This window comes from Toxotes jaculatrix, chromosome 12, assembly GCF_017976425.1.
Source record: "Toxotes jaculatrix isolate fToxJac2 chromosome 12, fToxJac2.pri, whole genome shotgun sequence".
In the NCBI taxonomy this organism is placed as follows: Eukaryota; Metazoa; Chordata; class Actinopteri; family Toxotidae; genus Toxotes; species Toxotes jaculatrix.
The window spans coordinates 5,205,120-5,232,849 of record NC_054405.1 but is presented as its reverse complement, the minus strand read 5'-3'; the positions used below and the strand labels follow the sequence as shown (position 1 = coordinate 5,232,849).

Sequence of the window (27,730 nt, the reverse complement as noted above, 5' to 3'; positions counted from 1 at the left end):
CTTTGGGAGAAGGAATAACCAGAAGTCATGCCTATAATTTATGCAAGGTATTATGGGGCTAGCCCCATAAAAGCTAAGCAATCTAAGAATCAAAGAACAGCTAAATGGAATTTAGCCATCATTAATGTTATTGACAGCTCGTGTGGTTTCCTGTTATGATATGTCAAGATTTCATCTGTAAAAAGACTTATAGCTGACAAGAGCTAAACTTGGAACTGAGCTGTTTCCTAGCAATTCAGTTAGAGTAAAACAGACCTGATATTGTACATTAATATGGTTTATCCATCAGTTTATCTGTAACAGAAATAGCTTGAACTGCACATTGTCTGCAAGTCAAGTTGTTAAATGTTTGCATGTAGAAAATTCAGGAACTAAATTCTGAGGGTGTTGAGAATAACTCATAAACCAGGCAGAGAGCAAGTCGCTTTTATTAACGATAAGATTATATGTTCTTTCCGGTAGACTTCCAGCGAGATGCTCTCTAATTTTCAGTCTAACAAGCAAACGTTTTCTTCCAAAGAAGTTTCCATCTGTAACAAACATGGTGCATTCCAAAGCCTTTTACCAGAAAAGAATGGAGAGCTTTGTTCTTGTGTAATATAGGTATGAGAATCTGACCATTCATCCAGTGTCAGTGGTTCATGGCTGTCAGTTTGGTTTATAGGTGAATAGAAGTGACTGTCAGCAGAACAATACTGGAAAAACACATGCTATTTGTGAACAAAATAACCTAGAGGAAGCAGCTAAAGTCAGGACAGAATGAGGCCCGAGATGGAACCCGGAGGAATTTCACCCTTCACTTGTGACAACTGTGGTTTTTCTCAATGAATTTTTAAAAGTTAGTCAGGGACCAGAACCAGAAATATACAAATGATCGCAGTTAATCCTTGTTGCTCAAGAATGTTTTAATTACCATTAAAACAATAGTTAAACAGTGACTTGAATGGAAATTCGATATTCAACTGTATAGTTTCATGTAACATACAAATAACATTTACAGCCTATTAGAAATCTTACAGCATTTATTGTCACCATCAGATAATGATGTGTATTGTATTGTACACATGCATGGCTCTTAAAATCAGTGAAGCAAATTTAGAAAGTTTAAAATTCCTGTAAAATAGCTAAACAAATAATTAACTGACATGCAGCCCTCTGCCCTGTGTGTTTTATTATTATATATATACATTTTAAATATTTTAATTAGTCATTATTGAGTTTGGAGGGTAAAGAAACATGAAATATATATACAAATATATTAATACTGTATAGTTTACAGACTACTTTTGATGTTTTTTTTTTCTTATATATTGAAAAATAGAAATACATCTAAAGACTTATTTTCTATCTTAAATCGCCAAAACAACATCTTAGTTCAACTCTGTGTCATAGAAGCTTCATCAGAAATGCAAATATATGGAACTTTGTGATTTAATATAAGCATCTGACTGTCCATTTGGGGAAGGTATCTCCTTTTATGTGGGGTCTATCACCTCATTATGTCTGACTTCATGATATAAGTGCAGCTGGGTCCTGGAAGTGGATGCATAATGTATATTATTCCTTTGACAGGACCTTCCTGTCAGGACCGCCCTGCTGGCTGGAGACTGACGGAGGCAGAAATATGAATTTCTAACTGGTAAGTGATCTGCTCTGTTGGTTTACCTTTTACTGTCATATCACAGAGCTGTTGAAGTCTGTGTGACAGGATGTTTTTGTTTTCTTAATGTAATTTTTTTTTTGCTATAAAATGCTTAGGTATCGAATTAAGTGATTCATTCCTTTTAAATGCGTATATGCTGTCGATATGGGGGCATGAATTCAAACTTAAATATATGTATAGAAATCAAACTTGAAAGAAAATGACATAATGCTAAGTCAGTTAAATCTAAATTTCTAGTATAGGTCATAGAAAAAGTGCTCAAAGGCCAAAATGTACAGTGTAATTGTAGGTAAAGGTCTCACTTTGCTGAAAGGTATGAACTGATGGGAAGTGTGTGTGTGAGAGAGAGAGAGAGATAAAGAGAGAGGGCAGGAGGGACCCGTATTAGCTGAGACACTTGAATGAATTCGAAGAATAGGGTTTTACATGCAGAGCAGTTACAATACTGGGCCCTGACTGGCGGACAGTACCAGCTTCTCTGTTTTCGAATGACGCACACCTGCCTGATTGGAGGGATTTAAACTCTTGTTTCGGGAGAGTGTCCACACAAAACCAAGACCAGTCCCGTTGCTTTAACTGCCGCTAATCAGAAATCAGCTAAATGCTAAAATGGACTCTTTTATTCACAGTGTCTTGCATGCAGAGTTAGAATGCATTGTCATATATAATAAGACACAAATGATGTTAGGTGACGTTAGTGATGTCTTGCCTCTATTGATCTATTACAGTAGTTTTATTTTTTTGTGATATTTTTGTTGTGGAGCTCATTTTCACAGAGAGTTAAAAAAAAATGAAATTAAAACATACAGTGTTGCTGTTGTGGAGAATGATCGAACATATTTCTTTAATGTTACAAACACTGCAAACTTTCCCTGAGCCTCTTGTAGTGTGGCCCATTTAGATACAACTTCTTCAAATTAATCAAATCAAGCAACTAATTTAGCAAATCAACACAAATGAATAAACACAAAACCACAAACAAACAGAGGAGACATTTTAAAAGTGAAGAATGGCCAGTTAACGTGATGTTCTTTGACTAACCAGACAAGTTTAATGCAATTACTCTTATGGAGTGCAGACAGCCATTGTGTGCATGTATCAGCAGTCAGTGTGAGATTGATTGTGACTTACTACAGCGGTGTGAATGTCCGACAGTATTAACTCTGTCAAGTGGCTGTCCAGCTACAGTTATGTGATCTCATGAGGCAAAGCTGGTCCCACAAATTTTAGTATATGCAGACACACACTCACACACACACGCACACACAAACTGTGCCTGACCTGGGGGTCAAGGTGCAGTGACTCTGAGGGTTGTCTAACTGGGCCTCTTGAAACTCTTGCCTTGCATTCCAGCGCCCAAAGGAGGGGGTTGTTTCAGCCGGGCTTATTACCAGAGAGAGAGAGACACAGAGAGAGAGTGATAGAGAGTGAGAGAAAAGAAGGAGGGAGAGGGTGGGAGGGAGTGGGGCAAGAAAGAAGCTGGAAGGTATTATGCACTATTTCCTTGCCTTCCTAGAAGCTCCCACTTGTTCCCTCCCATTTGGCCGGCAGAGTTCCACGGCAAAGTAAAGGAAACGCTGAAAACTTGAACCTGCTTTTCTCCGGCTGCCTCGGCCCTCTAACTAGCTCGCTTGTTTTCTTTCCCTGCCGGTCCTTGTGCATGTTTCTCTCTCTCTCTCTCTCTCTCTCTCTCTCTCTCTCTCTCTCTCTCTCTCTCTCTCTCTCTCTTTCTCTCTCCCTCCCTCTCCCTCTTCGTTTCTCTCTCTTTCTCTGGGCTGTGTGTAAGAGGATCACTTTGTTTCCGTTGCCTTTTTCCGCGGTGCTGCAGACACACATTGAGGGGAGGATTGGATTTGAGGAGATACTGACGGGTTTGCACAGCTGCAACAGTCCCCTCCATCTCCACACCAGGACTAATGCCCCCCCTCCCTCTCTCCCTCTCTCTCTCTCTCTCTCCCTCTCCGTGTGTTTGACTCTCCCTCTGTCGCACTCTCTGCTTCTGCCTCTCGGAGGGGTGGGGGTGCCATATGGGAGCTCAGAAAAATGGAAGTGGATCGGAGATAGACAAGAGAGGAATCTTTCATTCTTGGTCTCGGATGTCGGGATCTATGTGGTAAGTGCTTCTCTCTTTCTCTCTAAGCACTTTTTGGAAGTTCTATGTTTCCAAAGAACCCCCCCCCCCCCCCTTCCCCTACGCCTGGATTTTCAGCACTGTGTTTCATTCCTCTTTACTTTTGATTTATATGTTCCCAACAGTCACCTATTTAGAGTTTTTACTGCTGGACTTGCGGTTCTGTTTTTTCTCCTACTTCTTTCCAAAAGGGTTCAAGTTCATGGTTCATTGTTACAATTAATTTTCTAGCTGTGGAGATAAGACGGGCTTTGTGCTTTTGAATTTGTAAGTTTTGAGGGTCAAGGTAGAGCGAGAAGGGAGGTGGAGTGGAGGCCGACTGGGGGAAGGGAATCTGGAGGGGTCAAAGAGAATGGCACTTGGCCCAGGCAGCACAATGGCTCTGAAAACTTTTCTAGTATGACATTGTCACTGCAGAACTTGTGCCTGTTTCAAATCCTGGAAACTGCTACGTGTTTCAGCTGTCTCTCTATGGAGGCCATTTATTTAGCTGATGAAACTGTGAGAAGTGTGGGTGGAGTGAAGGTCTGAGACACTGAACATTGAAGTTTTTCTTACCTTCACCTTCACCATCTGACAAATCTGTTGGATCACTGTCTCACAACAGTCTCATTATCAATTTTAAACTGTACCATTTTATTTTGTACAGAAATAACACAGAAGAAGCAAAAAAAAAAAATAACAAGATGAGAAATGTGCTGATAACTAAGTTTTGATAAAGAACTGACAGAACTTTTAAGACTCTGAGTTCACTCTGCATCCTGTAGACTAAGCCTTGATCCAGATTTCATCAGCCCAGGATACTTCGCTCCATGAGGTCACGTTTTATGAACTGTGTTGCTGAAAGGTTGCTTTTTGCAGATTACTCATCTCCGTAGGATATTTGAACAGTTCATGGTAGCTAGTGTAAACTAATACATTACTGCGGGCTCACTGAATAACTCCATTATGTGTAAATGTAAGAGTAAGATTACCTCTTGAGCACTAGCCAGGCATATGGATGTTAAAGATACACTGTTCCTTTGTTTCTGTTGGTATAGTTACGGTAGCTTGTACAGTGATGTTGGTGATGAGGAAATGTTCCAAGTAACTTTAGAGAATTAATAATAATTACTATTAGCTATTATCTTTGTAGTTACTATGTCTTTGGATAGTTTGAACAGGCAAATCACTGGATATTCTAACTGACCATGTTTGCACTGGAGATAAATCTAGACAAAAGAAGAAAGCAGCCACTCTAACAGACCACTCACTTAACAGACTTCAACATGAAATAATGTTTAATTTAATTTAAATGCCGTTGTATGTCTTTTCTGTAAACCACAATTTAAAAAAAAAAAGTTCTTTACAAGTTAGTGATATTAGCTCTGAGAAACTAGGAATATTTTTTCACCTAAAGGTGAAACATGTTTGCACCCAGAATGAACGTGTGTGTGTGAGTCTGGGAAACAAGCTGAGTTAAGTAAGGCAGTGAACTTGGTTTTAGGAAGCTGTTGAACTTCAGAGCTATGATTTATGTGTCTCACCTTGATGGTTCATTGGCAGTTTGGGGTTTTGACCTCACTCCCTCGTCTCTTTGAGGAAATCAGAACCCGTCTCTCTGACTGACTTATTGTGTGCCTCCCTCGCTCCCTCCGTTCATTACACATCTCAGTAACATGGGAATGGAGTGTCTCGACCGGCATTAATGGACTTATTTCTCCTGTGAAAGCTGGTTTTAAAGCACCATTTTAAAGGGCTGAAAAAAATGGAGCCTGGGCCTGTATGAATTTATTTTCAGTCTGCTCTCTGTGCAGCATAATGTCTGTTTAACTGCTGGTACGTGGGGAAGCTTTCCTGAATTTCAGTCACTATTACAGATCTTTTATAAATACACACAGACTGTGTCTGCTGCAGGATCTAGTTCTCTATTTTGGGCATGTGGGTCACAGTCTAATGAAGCAGCAAACTGCACACCTTAATGAGGACTCGTAAAGTTACTGTCAAAAAGTTGGATTCTCGGTAAAAGTGGCGTCTTTTTCAGCTTCTACAGTGTAATCTGATATAAGCATATGGAAATATAAATTGCTTGCTCAGCTCTGGAACCTAGGGGATGAATTTGTGGATTACTTCCTTATGGATCAGCAGCTCTTTCACATCTTTTCTCTCATTGTCTCGGCACTTAAACAAATTTTAGAATTCTCTAAAGATTTGAATTGAACTCGGGAACATATTTGGATTGTCTGTTGTCCTAAAGCTGTGTGTACTTTGTTCAGCTGAAAGAGATAACAGTTTTGTTTTTGTTTTTTTGTCAAGCCATTTTGAACAACAGAATTTGAAGTCGTGTATATAATTTATATATTTTAGTTGCAGTGATAGTCATCTCCTACATTTCTATATATCACACCATAAAGTACTGTTGTTATATGGTACGTTTTGCGAGCCTGCATAAAAAGAAACATATTTTAAATGAGTTAAATAGATGGTGGATTCATAGCAGCACAGGTTCCTAAACAAAGGGCTACATTGTCTGGTGGGTCACTATTCAGTCCGTTGGTATGGTACAGCTCATCCTCTCACTGAGGACCCTGGATTATTTGAATCTGGGAGGTATTCTGTGTTTTTATTAATAGTGCTCATCTAGCGTGTATCTGTAGATGATCTAAGTTGTTTGTTTATGCCAGTTGAAGACATGTAGTCAGATAACCTGCCTGACCTCCACAGCCAATTTTAGCCTCTCCCTCATGCCTCCTCTGGTTATAAATTAGCCCGGTTGTTGTTTCCAAGCAGTGAAAGGAAAAGCTCACTTAGTAGCAGTGATTTATTAGTTGTTAGGCCGATGCTGCCATGTGACTGACAGAGGTGCCAGTCAGGATGAAAACAGAAACCCAGAGAGCGAGCAGGATCGGACTGCTTCAGGAAATAGGAGGTGGTTTCCCTTTCTGCCACTCAACCGGGAGAGGAACTGCATGATTTACCTTTTAGTGTTCCTTCCAAGGAAATTTTTCATCAGAGAGCTATTAATTAATCGTGCCACGAGGTAATTCATGTAATATTTACCATGATTTTAATAGGAATATATCTGTACCACTTCCTATGCCACGAGCTATTTAAGTCCATTAGGGTCTGTGACGAGCTAAAGTGAAACAGGAAATAGAAATGTAAAAGTAAAATTGTGGCAAATTTGTGTTGATTTTTTGCTCGTCACCTCAGTGCGGCCTGTCTCATATGCAGTGGTACCATTCCATCCATTTAAATGAAAGTTTCATTTTTCTGCACCTGCTCACCCGGTGGCTCTTTCTTCAAACACATCTGGTTCTCTCTGCGAGTTTTGTGGCACATGTGGAAAATCGACAATGCAAAAAAAAGAAAGACAAAAGAAAAGAAGCAGGTCATATGGTGTATACATGCTGAATCATTTGAGAGATCAGTGAGTAATCCATCTCTGTAAACTGAGTTGTGCTTGCTTCAATTACAACCTTAATGCAAGTAAGATAACTTTGTTAAGATGTTTGTATGACAGTCACAATAATCTGAGTATTGCCTTACTCGGGTTGTGATTGAATTACCAGAGTGCATGTAAACGCAATGAGTGGCAACCCTGTTTGCTTCTCCTCTCCTCTCCTCTGCTGTTCACCACTCTCTCTGTAGCACACAAGTCAAACCTCAGTTTTATCTTCTGAGCACGAAATATTTTGAGGAACAAACCTCAGACCTTCAGGTCTTGGATCCATCTGAGAGGCTGTATCTTCTGTGAGAGTGAAGAAAATGTCCGGTTCCCTAAGTGATACACTTCAGTTCCCTTCTTACTGAAGGCAAATGACTAACACAAGTTACACTCTTGAAAGTGGACAAAGGAATATGCCTGTAGCTGAGTTTTGCTCACTGATGTGGGCACGCTGAATGACTGTGAATTCATCCTGTTCCAGGAAGAAATGTGATGTGGGCTGTTATCAGAATAGCTGCTCCAACAATGCAGCTGTTCTTGTAGCCTTAGAAGTTCATAACCCTGGAGCAGCCTGACTGACTGCATCCCCGTCTCAGCACCCCTGTCTCGTTTCAGTGCTTAGACAGATATGAGTGGCACAATCATTACATCCTTAGAAAGACCTCTTCAGTTTGTTGATCGAGCTTGGATGGGGCCCCTTCATTATCCCGACAATATGCTGCACTAAGCTGAGTGTGCAGGTAACCTCAAGCAGGAGATCCAGCTCCAATTTGGATGGTTCAGCCCCAAAATGAACGGCCAACTTTATCTGTGATGAAGAAGGAGAAGTTGTCGTGCTCTGCATGCAACTGTTAGTGTCACAGTTTATCAACATAATGTGCCATTTCAGCCTGGGTTTGTTCTGCTCAGAGCTTGTATAATCTTCTGTGGTTTAGGCTGCTGACAGCAGCTCCATGGACGTTCAGATAATCAAAGATCACATCATCATGTTTCCTCAGTTTTTTTTCCTCCTGACAAGCTGTGTCAAGTGCATGAATGAACTACTTATGTTCCCTGGGGTTAATTAAGTGGAAAACTGGTTGTATTGTTTTTCCTTAAACACTGTGCAACAATGCAGGAAATAATGAGTTTGAGAATAAGTTTGTTCGTCTCGTGACAGAATGGTCAGAATTCTCCAGTTTTCCAATATGTAACTCAAACTCTGGGATTCACTCCCACTTAGTTTCTGTGTGCCACGCTGATAAGAAATTCTTTCCCATTGACTTGTTAACACTTTTACAAACTTCTGTGGCCAAGGCCCTCCAATCTCGAGCAGTGCCACAGCTTATTCCACCAGGATGGAAGCCTCTTTGTGTACTGAGAGGATTCGTCATAGATGCAACACACGTGCAGCCTCTGAATAAATCACATCTGGCTGTTCACCATTTTGACACGATTATTGTGCCACCGCCACTGAGCTGCTGTAGTTTGAATTCAGATGTCAAGAGACTTTTTTCACTCATCATCCTGTGGGCAGTAATTATCTTAAAGCTGTGCATGGATCTTTGAACCTGAGACCCAAGGATGACCAGGAGAAAGTGACCAGGTGGAAACAATGGAAACAGTAAACTGACAGAGTAAACTGTACTGTCATGACTTAATGGGCCCTTAACATGAATTATTTTTATGAATATTATCAAGGCCAGATGGATGCAAGGTGTCACTCAACACTAAGATAATGATGACAGATGATAGGCATCATAAGTCGGATTCTTACATTCTTGATTATTAATTATTAATGTCTTGAGCCAAGTCTTGGGCCTTGTTAGTGGAAAATAACCCAGATGTTTACTGTTTATTGTTTGCTTAAATGAATCAGTACCTATTACTACATTTTCAGTTTAACATTTTATTATGAATATGAGAAGTAGAAAAACGTGTAGAGTGATGTGATAATATATATGTGTGTGTGTGTGTATTGCAAAGACAGCTAAGTTACAGTTTGCATGCTTGTAGCCGCATACATGCACATTACACACAAACACTCATACACACATCATTGGATTCTAGCACAAATGGCCCCCAATGGGTTGGTTATAAAGAGGGTGAAGTCATGTCTGTGATCGAGACTGTGTGTCCCTTTACCGGTGATCCATTTCTTACCCAGCTGTCCTTACTGATACAAAGCACAGAGAAAGAAAGAACAAAAGAAAGACAGAAAGAAAGACAGAAAGTACACAGGCGGGCGTTTCTCTTTGTTTTTATCCCTTTCTCCACCCACCTCCAGCCAGCTTTATATCTGCCATTAAAATGTCCCTGTCATTAGTTGAAGGTGCTGAGACCAAACTGTCTGCTGAATTTTGGCTGTTTAAACACTTTATTTCAAAATGTGCTGATCTTTGTTTGTACTTTGATGCATCCAATTTGCATATTACTGCACACCGGATATTATCTTATTTTGTATTTCATCAGCTTTAGAGCAGTGCATTTTGGATAGTTGCCAGTTTCTCAGGTCAAGAGATCATAGGCAATTTGTCTGCTTGTCTTTGAGCTGACAGGAGCTCATCCTCCTTGTTTGCAGGCAAAGAGGGTGCAGGATGTCTTTGTGGAATCAGCTGCACGCATGAGTGTGCGTCGGCCCGAGTGTTTGTAGCCGCATGACTCTTCCCCATTTTAAACAGCTCGGCTTCTTTAACCATCTCAGCCTCTCGGTGGTCACACACAAATGGGAGGGTCGGGGAGGGGAGGGGGGGCTGCATGGGGGAGGGGAGTCCATACAGAACTCAGGGGCACACGGGGGAAATGGCTTCCATACATTTAGTATTTCCTCTTTGAGGGCAGTCCGGTGTGGTGCAGAGGGGTTGTCGCGTAAAGCTGTGCTGCGAGGAGGGGTGGAGGCGCTGGATAATGCAGACACAATGGGCTAAGGCAAACATTAGGAGTGAGACAAAGGACACTCCACTCAGGTCACAGGGGGGCCAACTTTTCCCATTATCTGAGGGAAGTGTTCTTAACTGAGGGACTTTTTAAACCCATCAGCAAATTAGGGGCTGTGCTGAGTTGCTGGTGTGCACTGGGTCATGATCAAAGCCTTGAGAGTGCGTCTGTTTACAGAGGAAGGCTGTAAAGCATAGGACAGCAGTCACAACATGACACAACATGGGGCTGGGTTAGCACTGAGCATGCTATCATGACCATGTTATCATTGTCACAGCCAGGGTATTTACTCATGGGAAGCAGAGGATAAGTTCTTTCTCATCTACATTAAAAACACCACAAGCACCATATGTCATAAGGTCAGCTGAGGGTTCCTACACCATATGCATCCACTTCTGTTTTCAAATTAGCCAAAATACAATCATAGTACCTCTTTGTTCAGAGTGGTAGTTAAAACTTAGTTTTGGAGGAAATCAAAATCTCCTGCATGAAAACAGCCTGCAATCATTTTAACTGAATAACCAACTTCATCACTGATATTGTTGTAATTGTAGTTGTGTTTTCATCAGTAGAGAGTACTGACCACTACAAATTATTTTCATCATCATTTTGTCTTCCACTTATTTTCTCAATTCAGTGATAAACTATTTGGATCATAAAAAGTCAGTAAGTAATGAAATATCCAACCACAGTTTTCAGTGTGATGTCTTCAGATGCTTGTTTTGCTCGACTGTCCTAAATCCAAAGACCTTCTGTTTTACAGTGATATAAAACAGAGACAAGCAGCCACTGCAACTGGAGGAACAGGAAACTGAGACTTTTTGGTATTTTTGCCTTAAAATGACTTAAATTATTATTATCGATCATCAAAACATTTACAGATTCATTTTCTGCTGGTACGAAACACTTCAGAGCTCAGAAGTAGGTTAGCTTTTAGCGTTTTTTTTTATTAGCTAAACAGCTTGTCAAGTTGTGCTCTAATTTATTACTTGAAAACAAGGCGTCAATTACATGGCAATTACACCCTCTTAAAGCTACTGCCTAACTGCTCGACCTCATGAACATTTATGCTGTTGTCTCTTAGTAAACATGCAATTTACTTTAGGGTTGTTTAGTCACTAGGAAACATCAACATCATCAAGACAATTAACCATTCTGCATCAAAAAAAGGAAAGATCACTGAAGAAACCAGCACAGAGGAAAAACTAGAAAACGAATGTAGGTAAGCAAACGAACAGAATTCTATTTTAAGGAATCTTCAAAATGGCTCAAGTGAATGTCTATATATTCACATGTGGTTGTCCAACTGTGTGTGCTTTTTTTGTGTGAAACCCTATGCGTGTTTGTGTGACTGAAGGGCCATTATGGGACAGGCTTTTAAGGGAGATCTGGGAAGTGGAAACCTAATACTGCCTGACTGCTGCTCTTGTGTACATGAACCCCACAGCTGCTGGAGAGAGAGAGAGAGAGAGAGAGAGAGGACCCAGGGAGAGAGGAAGGGAGGAGGGGGTAGAGGAGAGCGTGGTGCGCTCAGTAATTAGTTGTCTGGTTTTGTATTGACCAGTCTGGTGCTTAGACCTTAGGGACTGTTAAATTTGCTATTGAAACTGAAAGGATTATGCACCCAAAAGAAATTAAACGGGAGCAATGAATAGATTGTGGGCCACATGGTGGACTACTGTTTTTTTTTTTTCCTCTTTTTCCTTCTTCTTCCACTGGCCTTCACTCTTCTTCAGTTAGACAAGGTTGTATTCTTCTTGCCAGAAACGGTTGTTTTTCACTTTATAGGTAAATTGAAAAACGCATCACAGGGTCATGACAGTTTTATGTCGTGATAATGATACCCCATTTAGAGACGAGGGCCATTAAAAAAGCAAAAAAAAAAAAACCCCAAAAACTATACACTTATTTGCCCTTTGCCAACTGTCAAATCTAGAGTGTTTGTCAGGGTCTGTTTATTAAACAGAGACAAAAATCCAAAATCATTTCCGCATGTTAGCTGTTGAAGGGTGTGATGTTGCGAGGGTGTAATGAAATCTGTTTGAATGTAGACGTGGTGATTGCAAGCGGGAATTGATGTCTCCTGCCTGGGCCGCCCAGAGGGAAGAGAGATTTGTGTCTCTGTTTACTCCTGCTGAGGTTGGCCGTACTTATTACAGTGGGCACAGTCAGGAGGGAACATCCTCCACATGCCTGCAGAGGGTTATTGCCCAGAGAGACTGTATTCCCTTTACACCAACATCCAGCGTGGTCAGGCCGTTGTTTCTCTCTCCCTCTGTCACCGGTTCAGCATCTTTTAGGATCGGTGTAAGAACAGAAAAAAAAAAAAAATCTGCTTCAGACCAAACCGTAACACAATCCCCTTGTAATGACTTCCAGCGTCTGTTACGCAGGCCAGCGCTTCGGGGAAAGTTTTAAAAAGGTGGCTGTAATACGAAGGATCTCTTGCTTCAGTGAGTTAACATTAGCCTCCATCTGCATCAAGCATTTGAACCTGCTGAACTGTGAGCCTTGAGTGTATCTAGTGGATGATAGAGGGGTGATGTCATGTTCTCTCTCTCTGTTTGTGTAGCTGGCAGAGGCCGACAGGCTGCTGGAGAGGGTCGAACACTATGACTCAGTCAGGACCAGAACAGCCCAGTGGGACAGGGTCCAAAAACTAGGATATAATCAAGTCTTTTTTAAAGCCCCAAAAACATATAACTGACTTTTTTTTTTCCGAGTTTCTGGTTTCCTCTTTGATTTTGTTTTGACATGATGATTTGAAATCTCCTACCAACATTTCATCTTTTTAATCTTTTTGAGTTTCTTGTAACTTTTTGATCTGGACAGGAGTGAGCGTTTCTTTGTAGATAAGACAGGCAATCTGGTCAAGATCGGCCTTTGTGATTATCACAGTGTAAATACAGGAGGGCCTGTGCACAGGTGGCTGGCGCTGGGCTGATGGTAACCAGACCGGACTGATGTCTGCACGCAGAAAATAAATCACTGCTGTAATATCACAGAAAGCCTGAGTCGATTTTTTAAACTATGTCAGGGTCACCGAAACACACAATAGAAGTTTTTTTTTTTTTTTTTTTTTTACAGTAGATTTCACAGCACAAAACAACGAGCCAGCTCCAGCGTAGCAGCATAGTCAAACTTTGTTAAAGATCATCAGGTTGTGTGTGTGTGCTGTAAGTCAAAGGAGGTCTCACACTGATTGCACCTGACGAATATCACCTGTGTCTTTCAAGGGGAGGCAAAATCCCTGCTGTCTGATTGGCTCTTCCTAAATAAAAACATGTACACACACACACATCTTGCTGTACTTCAGTGATTAGCTGTGACAGATATTTATGAGTAGCATGATTCACTATACCGGAGACCCCAACAGTTGCTTAGTGTGTGTCCCCAGATGAGGACGAAGTCAGGAGAAAGGAAAAGAAAATGACCAATGAAGGAAAGCTGGAGTGAGAATCATCTTTCTGCTTTGGACTGAGTGAATTTACATTAACGCAGTTAGCTTGGACACGGGATGGTTATAATTAAATGACTGTGCAATGTTGTTGCAAAATAGCAGGCTGTTTGCCTTCCTCTGTGTGAAGAGTTAGGGTTAGAGTTTGTTTGTGGTGCTTTGTTTATGATTACTGCACTGCGGCCAGCAGTGACATTAGTAAAGCTGATCTGGGCGATTTGTTTTACGAAGCCTACACGAATAGTCATTTTACATGCACATTACTGGTAATAAAAATGGGCTGAAACACATTTCCCTCGGTGGAAACTTTTCCTCACATCAGATTGGTTCCCTTTGCAGTTTCTCGTTTTCTTTTGTAACTGTTTTATTAACTTCACTGTGACTCTTTTAACTGGTGCATAATTGCATCCACATTGGAAACACAAAAAGTCACATATCCTTTGAAATGTTTTTTTTAAAAAAATCTAATACCATTTCAGATTAGTGGGGTTTGTTATTTTGATTGTTTTTATCAAGACTTTGCAGATTACTATTATCAGTAATAACTACAAACTGGATTTGATAACCAAAAGGCAAAGAATCAACAATAGAAACACAAAATGATCATGTTTAATTCAAAATAATCTTTGTAACATCAGCTGAATTATTCTCTTTTACATGAATAACGTTTGTTAGATTCTCCGCACCGTGTTTCTCCACATGTACTTAATTTATATCAGTGCTTTTTTAAAAAAAAAAATTTCTGCTAAACCTGTTCTGATAATATAAAAGGTAATATCCCACCACATCCCTGACTCTCCAGCCAAATGAAAGTGGAATTATATGATTTCATGTGTTTTTATTTCAGACCTCTAAACAGTAAAAAAGCTGTAAATCTGAAAAGGTGTTTTGATGTTCATAGTATCTCTGTGCTGCTGTGGACGCCCTGGTCCTCAGAATGTGGCAGCAGTGGGCTTTGGGCTCCTGGTTCTCACCGGCAGTTATCAACCTAGCTGACTGAGCTTTTCCCCCCATTCTGTCTCTGGCTCTGTCTCCCCTCCCCTCAGCCCTCCTGGTAATAGATGGCCTCATCGCTCTGGGTTTGAACCAACCTTTAAACAGTTAGACGGGACTGGGGTTTGTCTCCGGCCAAACGATGGAGTGGAACAATAGGAGCGTGTGACATTGTCTGTGTGTATTAGGAGGCCCACGTCTGTCTGAAACACAAGTATTAGCACGTGATGGCACGGTGCTGATGCGGCCGGCTTCAGCCCGGGCCTGCCAGGTAGCAGAGGGAGGATACAGGACATCCAGGGTATGCAGACCTGTGCTAATTTGTTCATTTTTACTCTCGTGTCTTTTTGGTCCGCTGCTGTTTCTCCATCATGGCTTGATGCTTCTGGGCGGCTGCTCGATGCGTTCGTCTGTGCATCACGTTCATTGCCGTTTCCGTGCGTCCTGCTGTTTGTCTTTCAGGACAAACCCTTTGTCTGGCGAAAGCCTTTATACAGAGCGACTGGGATGTAGCCTGCATGGAGCTGTTCTTGTGTTTGTGTGTGTGTGTGTGTGTGTGTGTGTGTCTGTGTGTGTGTCCAGACATGATAAAGCATCTCTACATATGTGTATGCAATTGTGTTTTGATTCATAAGCTGCTAGGCTGATAGCAGCGTTGACCTTGGCTGGGTTTGAATGTGTGTGGAGAGAAGATAGAGAGAAAGAGTTTGTGCGTATGTGTGTGTGAGTGTTTTTTCTTTCTCTTTTTCATTATTCTGTTTAAATGCGCTTATGATGCCAATATTTCTGTTATTTGCCATGGGGGAGGATGTGGAGTCCTCCTTGCAAATGTGTGTTTTCTCACCCTGCAGTGGCTCCCTGGGACAAGGATCTTGCTTGTTTTTTTTTCTTTAGCATATTCCACATTCATATGGAAATGTGGGGCAGAGGAGGGACAGAATCTCACATCAACTTGATCTGGTCATGAATAGCTGCCAGTGTTTGGACTGACCCAGAGCTGGCTTAAAGGCACTGCCCGGCCTCTGCCCTCAGACCACGGAGCTGAGAGCCGAGAGCATTTTCAGCTGCAACACACGCGTCTGTGTCCTCACATACGTAACGCTTACACTACACATGAAAAAAAGCAGATGCTTATAATTGGACTCACGCAATTAGATACACTTGAGCACCTGGGAACACTGAGCGCCATCTCATTCTCTGTCACTTTCTCTGTCTTACGCATACACAGACAGCCATGCTAAATCCCAGGGAGACGCCAGGGTTGCAATATGCTCCTCTTTTTTCTCTCAAATCTTTTATTTTTGTTAACCCTCACTTCCCTCTTTCCTCCAGCCAAACTGTCACCATAACCCCATGACGGTGCTCTCAGAGCAGTAAGGAGACATTTTGACTTTTATTCCTTTATCTTTGATTTATGTTGTTGTTGTTTTTTTCTTTTAAAATATATTTTAGTTGTTGAACTGGCCAAAAAAAAATCAGGGAATACCTGAATAATGAAATGCTTAAAATGTAAAGAGCACTAAGTGCTAGAGTTTTTTTTTTATCACATTATTTCATTTAGCTATTAAATTTGACTCATTTGTTTATCTGCATTTAGGTTAAAAAGAGAATGTGTTACCAAAATGCGCATGAAAGAATATGTATATGTGTGTGTGTATGTATATATATATATATATACATATAAATATATACATATATATATATATAGAGAGAGAGAGAGCGAGAGAGAATATATATATTTTATTTTATTAGAATAGCTGCAATTAAAATAGAAATATACATTTTAGTGTAAAACTAAATATATTTAATAGAAAGAGACAAGCAAAATATTAAAAAAAAATATTTACCAAGATTTTTGGTGGTTTTGTGTGAGAACACTGTAACAACAGTATTAAAACTGTGCGTTGCCCCTGAGAGAATGCACGGGCCTCTGTTGGATTAAGATAATTTGCTTTTACTCTGCTGTCCGTGAATTAATATTGTATTTGAAGAGTCCCGTTTCTAATACATTTTTAGTGTGTTTCCTTCTTGAGCGCCTCTGATACAATGGGCTTCCCAGGCCGGACTGCTGCGGTTGGATCTAGCAGCAGGGATCCATCAAACAAGATTTGTCTCGGTGGATATGCTGGTTTTGTCCTTCAGGATTAGAGTCCACCACCCATATTCAGCCCTGGTCTGAGCTACTTTGTCTTTTATACATCTAGGCAGTTACCAAAAGTGTGCCTGTCGAGTTTTAATTAATTTAGTAACAAATCCTTTATTTCAAATTTGTGTGTCTCCATAATTATCTCAGTACTTTTGTTTATTTTAAGCATACAAACATTTTACAAAATTGAAAATACAAAATATGATAAAAGTAAATAAAATATAAAAATAAATGATAAACAAAAGAAGCGCAACTATTATTTTCTAATTCAATTTAATTTAATACCAAACATCTGTTTAAAAAATAGAGAGTTTTTAAAAAAAAAAGCTGATTTTTATTTATTTCACAAAGATTTCAGGACTCAGTTTTGCATGTGTTACAGTAACATTTATTTTCATTTTAATAGTGTGTTACATTTTTCTTTACTATTAAATATTTTGAATAATATTAAATATTAAATTCAGCACCTTTTTTTCTGGTGAATTTACCTTAATAGAATTGTTTTCTGTTTCATTTTCATTTTATTTGAACATTTCTGTTTTTTTTCCCTAGTTTTATTATATTTTCATTGTTCATTGTTAAATTCAGTTGCAGTATAACACACAACACGCTGACCCATGGTATGTCCACAACTTATAAACACAAGTGTCCAGTCTCAGTCTATAAAAAGAGCAGTGTGTTGCAGGAGGGCCTCAGTGTGTGTGTGTGTGTGTGTGTGTGTGTGTGTGTGTGCTGTTTTGTCTCTCCATTAGCACCCATTCAAGAGACAATGAGTTAGAGAAGCAGACGATGGGCTTGTTAACACACAGGCATTAGTTGAATCAGTGTGTGTCTTTGTGAGGGAGGGGACACTCCTCTAGTGTTATGACGGGAGTCTTTCACCAACGATACACTCCCCTCCAACACCACAAGTGTCCGGCCACTGAATGGGGAGGATTTGTTACTCTACACCTAATTAAACAGTGCTTTGAGTAGCAGTTATGGTGAGGGGCCCTTTGTCCCAATTCACCTTCTAAAGCACCTTCAAAAGCTCGAAGTTTGACTTTGGTGACAGTGATGGTGTTCGCCTGAGACCCAGCACTCACTGAGAAAAATACACGAGCTGCCTTTCATACACAAGGATCATAGCTGTTCACAGTGATCTACAGGGGCGTTCAGTGTGGTATTTCATCTCAGCTAGTGAGAGCAAGTTTTCATACAGACAGAGTTTTCTTAAGACGACCTGTTTAATTACACTTCAATGCTGAAGAATAACATTTTAATAAATAGCTATAATTAAATGTGAGTTGTATTTTTTTTTTTTTAACACAGAAGCCAACTTCAGTGAAACAGCATGAGGTAGATAATATAGTGAAGATGTTTGGGATCTGCTTAGCATTGTGGATTTTGAGCAGGGCTGACTCCAGGGGGTTTAGGAGATTATGATGCTCTCTGTGCTTTTGTGCAGCAGCCTATGGGCTTGACCTGAGGGAGGGAGACACATGCCTTTGTGGCCCTGAGAAGGGACAACAGATCATGGTGTCTAAGTTAGTTCAACTCAGAGGTTTTTGTGTGTGTCACAGAGGTTAGTAGCAGTGTTAGACTGGTCAGTTTGTGTGGCGATAGCCTGGGATGATATTTGCCTTTTATTAAAAAAATGTATTTTAGCCTGTCACTGTACTTTCTTGACCACAGCTACATTAGAGCAATTTGTAAAGCTGCAATTAGATTTTATTTCCTACTCATGTTTTTTTTAATATTGTTTAATCATTTTGTATATATACACATACATATTTATATACATTAATGTGTGTGTGCACTTTTTTTTTCTTTACATATACTACCAGAAATGTAACCGCTGACTTTAGCGTGACTTAAGTTCATTCTTTTATTCATGTCAGTCAAACTCTAATTACCAACAGCAGAGCCTTGGTCTTCTTCCTCAGCTCGGCTGACATTAAAATGAATGGTAGCTGCTCAGATATGTCACATGTAAGCTGTAGTCACACGGTTTGCTGGCTGCTCAATCTGCATTCAGGAGACCGGGACAGGATCAGTTCAGAGACAAGGGGGGAAAAAAATCCGAAATCAGAGAGTGAGAGCTGGAACTTCTCATCCCTTGCAAACTCTCCCTTGTATTTGGTTAGCTTCGCTGCCTTGTAATGATGCGTGTGTTCTGCTGACACTGGGTCGTGTCTTTGCGGCAGGGAGAGCAGACGTTGAGGAGCTGCTCTTGGCATTCGGCTGCCACTGTTTCCAGGCAGGATGATGGTGATGATGGGGCACTGGTTTACTTGTATGTCCCAGGGAACATCTGCCAAAGCTGTTGTTGGAGGGTGTGTGTGTGTTTGTGTGTGTGTGTGTGAGGTGCAGAGACAGTGAGTGGTGCACTGAAATCCAACACTGTTCTTTGTTATCTTTTAGTAGATTATTTTTCTTTTTTTTTTTTGCTCTGCTTGTCATTAAGTTAAAACCAGAATGTGGCTGTGCTAATACGAACAATACCAGGTCTGTCTTTCTGTTTCACTCCTCTGCAGATAATTTGAGATGATGAAAAAAAGACATACTTCATTAAAAGAAATAAAAATTTTATTTCTCTATTTATTTTAGGACGTGGTGTATCAAAACACATTCAAGAAGTCTGGACAATTTGGAGCTGGTTCAGTTTGAAAATGATTTGAACAAGAAAAGCTTCCCTGCTGTATTTTGTTTCTTACTGTGCACAAATCTCTTTTAATCATTTTATTTTGTATATTGTAGCTCTCTAAAATATTGGCTCGTGCTGGTGTGTAATATGAGACAGGAAGGTTGAGCGTGTCTTTGTGGCAGATTTGGCCAGCCTGTCCCTGTCAGTGTGTTGTTGTATGTTGTTTCAGTCGAGGACCCCCCCCCACACCCACCCACACCCACCCACTCGCACCCCCCCCCCCCCCCCCCCCCTGCCTGCCCCCAACCCCCTTCTCCACCATTGTTCCTGCTCAGATCAGCCAGCTCTATTTTCAACATACTACTTCTGTTGTTATTATATCACGTTTTTTTTTTCATAATAAAAGGATGAATAATATTCAGCAGTATTTTGGGGACTTTATTTTGTAAACCCTCTTTATTTTTATGTAATTACTTTTAAGTAGCGAAGAATGCATTAAAAGTATATTCATCTTAAACAGTTCACACTTAATTCCATATGTTTTTTTACTCTTTAAAATTATGACTCATTTTTAATATTGTTATTACCTTTTTTGTTCCAAATTGGCATTTAAAATGGCACTGATACAAAAGTATTCAGAAGCCTTTAGTATTAGACATTTTTTTGACAGTATTTGTCAGAATTATTATTTTTGATTTTAGATTTTTCTCACATTATAATCCTGCTGAATTTTAATCTCATAAAACCCAAAGTGATTCAATACAAATGCAGGATTGTTGGAAAAGAATTTGTCCTGGTTGTTGGCGACGCTGCTTTTCTGTCTGTTTAATTACGTCATTTATTTTCACATAAAGCCGCGTTTTCTAAAAAACCAGTAGCAGACCTCCTGCTGTAGCCCTTTGGTTTTGTACTGTTTGGATGTGGGTTGTGGTAGTAGCAATATGTTCGGAGGCAGGCCTGGTACTCACTGTGGGAGCAGCCTTGATTGTTGTGCGAACACAATGCCTTTGCCTTCTTACTTCACTGGTTCCTTTGCTTTCCTCCTCTGCCTTTGAATTTGCTCATTTTCTGCCCTGTTTTGTTCCCCCTTCTGCCCCCTTTGATTGGCCCCTGCATGGCAACTTGTCACATGGAACATGGACGCTACAACTGCTCTTCTTTGCAGACTTTGCTTTCTAAATTTTATTGTAAATAGTCCGTATACAATCATAACAATTAGTTTTTCACCTTATTTTATTTTGTGCTTTTAACTGTCATTATGCAACTAAACCCATTTGAAATAGAATTATTTACCTGTGGCTCTTAGAATGCATCGTCTATTTAAAATTTCTTTTGTAAAAAAAAAAATGTTAATATGATCAAGATAATGTCAGTGATTTGTGAGTATTTATTAATTAGATTCTGTGCATTTACACATTTCAGTTTATACGATAAATCATGAAAAACACAGCAGGGATGAATTCTGCTTTTTTCTCTCTACACCGATTTTAAAAAGCTGTTTAAGAGAAATGATGACAAGTCATCAAATCACGTGTCATTTCAACAACAGAAGGAGTGCTGCTGTATGAATCATATTGAACACAGATAGTCACTTTATCTGTGGCCTCGTCCCTGATTGAACAATATTGATATGTTGACATTGATCGTTTCACCTTTTACTAAAACTGTCATCAGAGCTCTCCTGCCCTGTCTCTCTCTCTCTCTCTCTCTCTCTCTCTCTCTCTCTCTCTCCACTGCCCTGTCAGATGTTCCCCCATAACCATTTACTGCAAGAGGTCAATATGTAAACACACACACTTTATGTTAATATAAAGCGTGTATATAATTTTAGCTGCCCTGATGTAATGATTATATCTGGGTAATTGCTGTTGATTGTCATGACCCAAAAAATTCAGTGTATTTTTTTTACTTGAAATTATTTTTTACGTGTCATTTTGTCTAAACTGAAAAATATACGTGTGGCTCAGAAAATCGAATAACTGAACATTAATTCTTGATCTATAAAATAATGAAATGTTACTCAGGAAAATTAACAATGATAGGAAATAAGGAAATAAAGAAGCCCTTAAGAAATGTCTGCCACAAACAGCAGCTCTTAGAAATAAAGCTTCACTTTAAGGTTTTTATCTATTTTGCCTTTTTTGTCTCCCCAAAATGATTTCAGTATTTAATCCAAAGGGTTTAGATTTATTTTAGGGGTGTAGCAAATGCATTAAAAATTAAATATATAATTGCTTCACACCCCTGATTGCACCTCATGCCAGCTGCTCATTTCCTGATTCATTATAATTCTCAAACATTTTGTGGCCGTTGTTGATTTTAAATCACTATAACATGATTTTAGTTTGTTTTTTTTTTCACATGTAGAAATGCCTTTAATCATTAATTAAAACATCAAAAATCTGTACTGAAGTCAAACACAGTGATCAGAATGAATGATGAAATCTGCTACAACTAATTTCTGCATCAATCACTTATCCAGATATCAGACCACATCAAAATCAAACTTAGCAGGAATTGTTAAAGAAGAAAAAAAAATGTTTTAAACAAAACTGACATTCTTACAAATAGTGAGAAAAGGAAGCACAGCTCTGGGCCCACAACGCAGACCTGAGAAGAGAGGGAAAAAAAATGCTTGCTAAGCTATCCGTTTCACACACACAGGGACAGAAGGTTCGATATTCATTCGATCGATGAATGAAAAGGCACAATGGCAAAATCGGACGGGCTCCTTTTCAAATCCACGTCTCCAATGTCCCCCCCGCCACCCCTCCACAGTCTGCAGTCGCTGGGCGGCTGGTGTGGCAGGCAGAGAGAGAAAGAGAGAGAGAGGAGAGCAAGGGTTACATCAAGGCTGCTCCCTGGACCGTGCAAACAAGTCTAGACCAGTGACCTGTTCAATGGCTCCTTTTGAGGAGTGGGGCAAGTTCGGTCAGAGCGAGGAGAAAGGCAGGCATAGCCTCTTTTCACTGCCGAAGCAGCTCACAGCCGCGATCGACAGGAGGTAAGGAGGGCCGGGAGGGCAGGCATCTGCTTCCATGGTTACGGGCCGGGTATGGGGACCCTACTATTGAGGAAGCTCCGTTCTCATGCTCCCACAGAGGCAATGTCACGCATTTTAAAAATGCGTCAGGCCGGGGCGAGGACCATATCCACCAGCGGCAGAGTCGCTCTTTGAGAGGGGAAATAAAATGATAGCACGTCAGTTTGAGGAGGGAAAAAAGAGTAGGGGGGAATGCTTTGGGATGGGGGCGGCAGCATGTGCTCGAGAAAGAAAGAAATGCGTCACATGATCTCGGCAAATCCTAATTCAAAGTAAGACAATTTTTTAAGACGAGCCGCGATGATGTTCTCAAATTTGCTAGGTCTGTGTTTCGGGCTGCTCTTGTGTGAAAGTGTATTGTTCTGTGGAAGTCAGTGGCTCAGATGATTTATTCTCAGAGGGAGCAAAGGTCAAGGTTTATGTGGTGAACTCCTTTGTGGAGAGGCAGAGATATCATCTTAATGAGGGTTCTCCTCAACCAGCAACTTTCATGTTTTAAACATAAAAAGAGGAAGGAGGGAATGGAAACTATGCATTGAACACATTTTTGCTTTTTTGCAGGAATTTGTCCTTTTAACATTTATTGCTCTTAACAAGCAGAAAACTGTACCCTGGTAAAAATGTCGGTGTTTATAGGCAGGTGTTAACAGATCAACAACAATCGTTACAATAACAGTGAATGTGTGCGTGAGGGCTTTGGATTGAAAATCTGCCGAATGTGAGGAGTCACATCTGTCTGTTTGTTTGTTGATTTGTTTGTGTTTGGGCACAAGCTGTGTGTGTGTGTGTGTGTGTGTGTGTGTGTGTTGAGATGAATGGATGCTTTGGGCTTTTCTTCATGAAGGAGGGGTGTGTTGGAACGTTGAATTTGGTCATGCAGCTGACGCTTTACCCCCTAACACACTCCAAACAGAACGGACAGATGGCCGGCCCTCAGGAAGGGCTCGGGGCGTTGGATTTGCTCTCAGACCGTGGGAAAGTCTTTGGCTGACTTCACCTGCTCAGGGAGCTGATGTGACTGGATTAAACGGCAATGAAAGAAGTGAGAAATGAAAACTAACTTGGACCACGGTGCACGAGGCTGTGTGCAACCGCAAGCATTTTCTCATCTCTTGTTTAAGAAAGAAATATGCCATAAAGAAGGACCTATAAAAATGATTTACTATTTGAATTTATTTATTTTTTCTAAACAGCAAACGTGTAAAATATTGTTTTTTTGTGTGTGTGTGTGTGTGTGTATCAAGGGAAACAGGGTGGATGGGTTCATTCTATATTTTGCATGTGTCTTTGTAATCCTAATTGGAAACAGTTGATCCTCAGTTTGTTGGGACATTAGACATGATGTTTGGCCATCTCACTCTCTGCTTTTGATTATCTCTGTCTCAGAGAGACGGCCATGTGCGCGCTTTGATTTATTGTTATTAAAAAAGAATGGGGCCGTTTGTCAGGCTTTCATCTGATTGATGCTAAGATGCAATGCACACTTCAACTACATACTCATAAGAAACCACGGGCCATGCATTTAATGGGTCATTAATTATCAGTTTGAATGTGCAATAAAGTCAGATGAATTACTTGCAGTGAAACATTGTGTTTTGCTCATTTCATTCCAGCATCTGGATGCTGGAATTTATGAAGATGCCACTTAAAGGGGTGCTGACAAGTGTGAAACTCCATTGTAAACCATACGAGTGAATTATCAGAAACAGAAACAAAAATCACTGTCATAACAGGGATAATGATCAGTGTAGCATGAAGTCCAGACAGGTAGCTCTTTATTCACCCCTCAAGGATTCCCCTCTGTGATCTGAGTGCAGATTTCAGAAATAGAAAAAGAAAAAAAAAAAAAAACAACACAAATGCTCACGTTCAAACATCGTCAGCTCTACTGTTGATATAACAGTTAATATTCTGCTTTAATTCGATATTATTTGATTTTATTTTGGAACGCTTCATGTTCCCGTGACCGTATCAGTTATACTCAGTGACATTTTTAGGATGGTGTGTGTGTGTGTGGTTCTGTGAATATTTGAGATTAGTTACTGGCTGTTAAATTATTTAGTTAATTGTCACTCACTTTATGATCTGTTACACATTTTAGAAATAAGAAAAAACATTTTTTTTGCCATTGTTTTAGATTCTTCTTTCTGATTTAACTCTGGCAGAGACTTGGTTAAAAAAAATACACTAAAAAAATGTGCCAAGTCTCTTTGTGCACTGGCAAATAATTGCACACTTGTTATGTTTGTGACACCAGCTCAGGCGTCTCCAAATGTTGATTCATAACCACAAGATTTCCTGATTGCTGCTACTTTGAGTGCCATGCTCTCAATGAAATACTCCATTGCTGTTTGACTACAAAAAGGCATTATCTTTCATAGAAGTAGAGTGCATAAGAGTTCAATTTGGGTACGAGTCAAGTGCTCTCCATCTGAGAAGGGTGTGTGTGTGTGTGTGTGTGTGTGTGTGTGTGTGTGTGTGTGTGTGTGTGTGTGTGTTGTTGCATGCAGGGTGCTGTGGAGAACTAATCAAATGTGGTTATGCGCAGAGCAGTGTAGTCAGTGTTTGACAAGAAATGTGAACTTGACTCTGCAGTGCTTAAGAGACGTTTCAGGAATTTAGTGTGGAGCAGTTTAGTCGTAGGAGCATTTTGCTTTTTCAGATTTCGCCAAAGCTGCTTTATTTCTGGGAATAATTTATGCCAAACGAATTATGTCATGCGGTTGTACATTTGATATTTATTTGCAGCACATTCGGGGCCCAGAGCAGTGACAATGATACAAATGTCTTTTTTTTTCTCTTGTTCTTTCTTTCTCAGCTCTAATGACATTACTCAGACTTGCTAAACACTTCGTTCAAAGAGACGTGAGGCTCCAACTTTGTCTTTTTTTTTTTCCTTCTAATTGCGTGTCTGAGTTCATCTCATCCTTTCACAAAAAAAAAACATTTTTGTGTGACTGCAGAGCCGTGTAACATTGATGCAGATGGAGCTGGTCTCTGACAGTGGACCAACACTAATTGGGTTACTAGAGCTCGTTCCCCGTTCGCTCATACACCGTATATAAATACACACTAAGAGACATTTTGTGCTCTGGCCTCGCTGACCTGTTCACATCATGGTTTATTTTTATAGTGGTAATTTGCTATTGGCCCGATGGTTTGGTTTCAGAGGCCCACATCATTAATCATGGAGGGCATTACTGCAGTATAATTACACTTTCTCTCAGTGAACCCACAACATTTCCCGCGTGTGTGCTCTGTATCTCAGCTTATAGCACAAAAACGCACACAGCCAGGATGCAGTCAGCTGCAAAGTATGTTCAACACAACAGCACAGGAGAGAGCAGAAGTGCCTGGTCTGTAATGCTGAAATACTACGAAGCAGTGTGTATCCAGAGAGTGAAAAGAAGTGTAACACCCTCCTATAAAATTCAAAAGCCAATATCCTTCTTAACCACACAAAGAATGGCTGAAAGAGTCGTTTCAACATGAGTGTGTTGGTGTTGATTGACTACACTGAGACATCCTCTTAAAGGATGTCATCTAAAGGTGTTTGAAGAAACTTAAGACAAGAGTTGACAATAAAAAAAAATTGCAAACACATCAGGAAACAAATGAATGTGTGTGTGGGGTGTGTGTGTGTGTGTGTGTGTGTGTGTGTGTGGAGTGGAGTGGGTGGGTGGGTGGGGGGGGTGGAATCATTGGCAATGCTATGTAACCTCTTTAAGATGATTATTCCACACAAAATGCACCCCCGGGGTGTGTGACACATTTCTGAATGGGCTCTTCCGCGGGATTTAACGGGTTAACAGCAGACAAAGGGAGCTGGGACCATGTAGCCCAGCAGGGGAGACCCCAGTGGAAACACCAGGCTGCCTTATAATCCCTGCTCTGTCCCATCCTGCTTGCCCTGCCTGCAGTCACGGCTGACTGACATGTGCTCTGTAAGGCTACATGGCTTTGGGGTGAGAGGAGCCACATGTTTTCAACTGGAGCTCATCTCTGCAGAATTCCCTCCAAGACCTCCTATACACACATATACACACATACACACACATACACACACACACACCCCTCCAGGCCATGTGAGGATATTTCACGCGTTTATAAAAGCTGGCTAGAGAAATGATAATCTAAGACAAATGGTTTAATTCCAAATGGATGGACATGAACTTTGGACAGATGCCTGACTTTATTGCCGTGACCAGCTGCATGTGATTTCATGCTGTAAGTCCTGCTCCATCGTATACATTTAGACCTATCACACAGTAAACTGTGGGTCTACATGCATCATATGGATCTGGGTGTATGCTGGAGATCATAGAGCTCTAGCAGAATAAATCCAGTACATAATACAGTGTTGCACAGTTGTCAGTTCCACTGGTCTTTGCAGCATGTCTTTTATCTGTGTTATACTTGGCCAGTCCCAGTCTGACTTGCCCTTTTTGTTTTGTGTGATATCACAGTCATATTCTCCGAATGAGCAGTTACATTGTTTTAAAAAGATAAATCAAAGTAGGTTTATTTTCTTTCATCGGAGTCGACCCTACAGCTCTGTGCATTTTTATTTTTTTTGTAAATTTTCATACAGCATTTTAGATTCAAAGTTAATAAAAGATTTTTATGTTACTTGACTTTAGGTATTCAAATGTATGCCATATTTATGACTATTATTTTTTCCAAAAAATAGGAAATATTTTTACTTTCTTTATGAGAGTCTTGAACAGTTCAGGTTGGTAACACAATTTAAATTGCACATTTCTGTGCTGTGAAAATGTCTGAAATCCAAATGAGCCCTTGCCCCCCCCAAATATTTACTTTAATTCAGGCACTTTGTAATGAATATTTGTGGGAAGGCTGGCTTAATATCAGCATAGACAGATGTTTTAAAAGCTCAGTTACAAATCTTCTGCTTCGATACCCATCACTTTCTCTCTCTTTCTCTCTCTCCACCCAACCGGGGGAGGCAGACCTTCGTCAGACCCAGAGCCAGAGCCCGGCTCTGCTCGAGGTCTCTACCTGTCAAAAGACAGTTTTTCCTCAGCACTGTTGCCAAGTGCGTGCTCATGGGGGAATGTTGGGTCTCTGTAAATAATATTAGAAAGAGTAGAGTCTCGATCTGCTCTAAATGAAAAGTGCCCTGAGATAACTTCTGCTATAATTTGGTGCTAAATAAATAAAACTGACTTGACTTTTTGTGCTTGGAGATAAAAGGTTCTTTCTTGGTGAAGTGCAGTTTTTAGATATCACTTATTAAAACTAATGTGATAATATTTTTCAATTACACAAGTGATTATTCTAAATAACCAATTACCAGAAAGCTGCATC

General features: G+C 40.3%; 1 long non-coding RNA gene across 1 annotated transcript in view; it reads left to right on the top strand.

The window, feature by feature from the left end:
• Positions 1-3,431: 3,431 nt before the first annotated feature.
• The window catches only part of LOC121190246, a 46,840-nt gene continuing 22,541 nt past the window's right edge, over positions 3,432-27,730 (top strand). The window contains exon 1 of the long non-coding RNA XR_005894964.1: positions 3,432-3,776. This is a non-coding gene — a long non-coding RNA (uncharacterized LOC121190246). The remainder of the gene's footprint in view (positions 3,777-27,730) is intronic.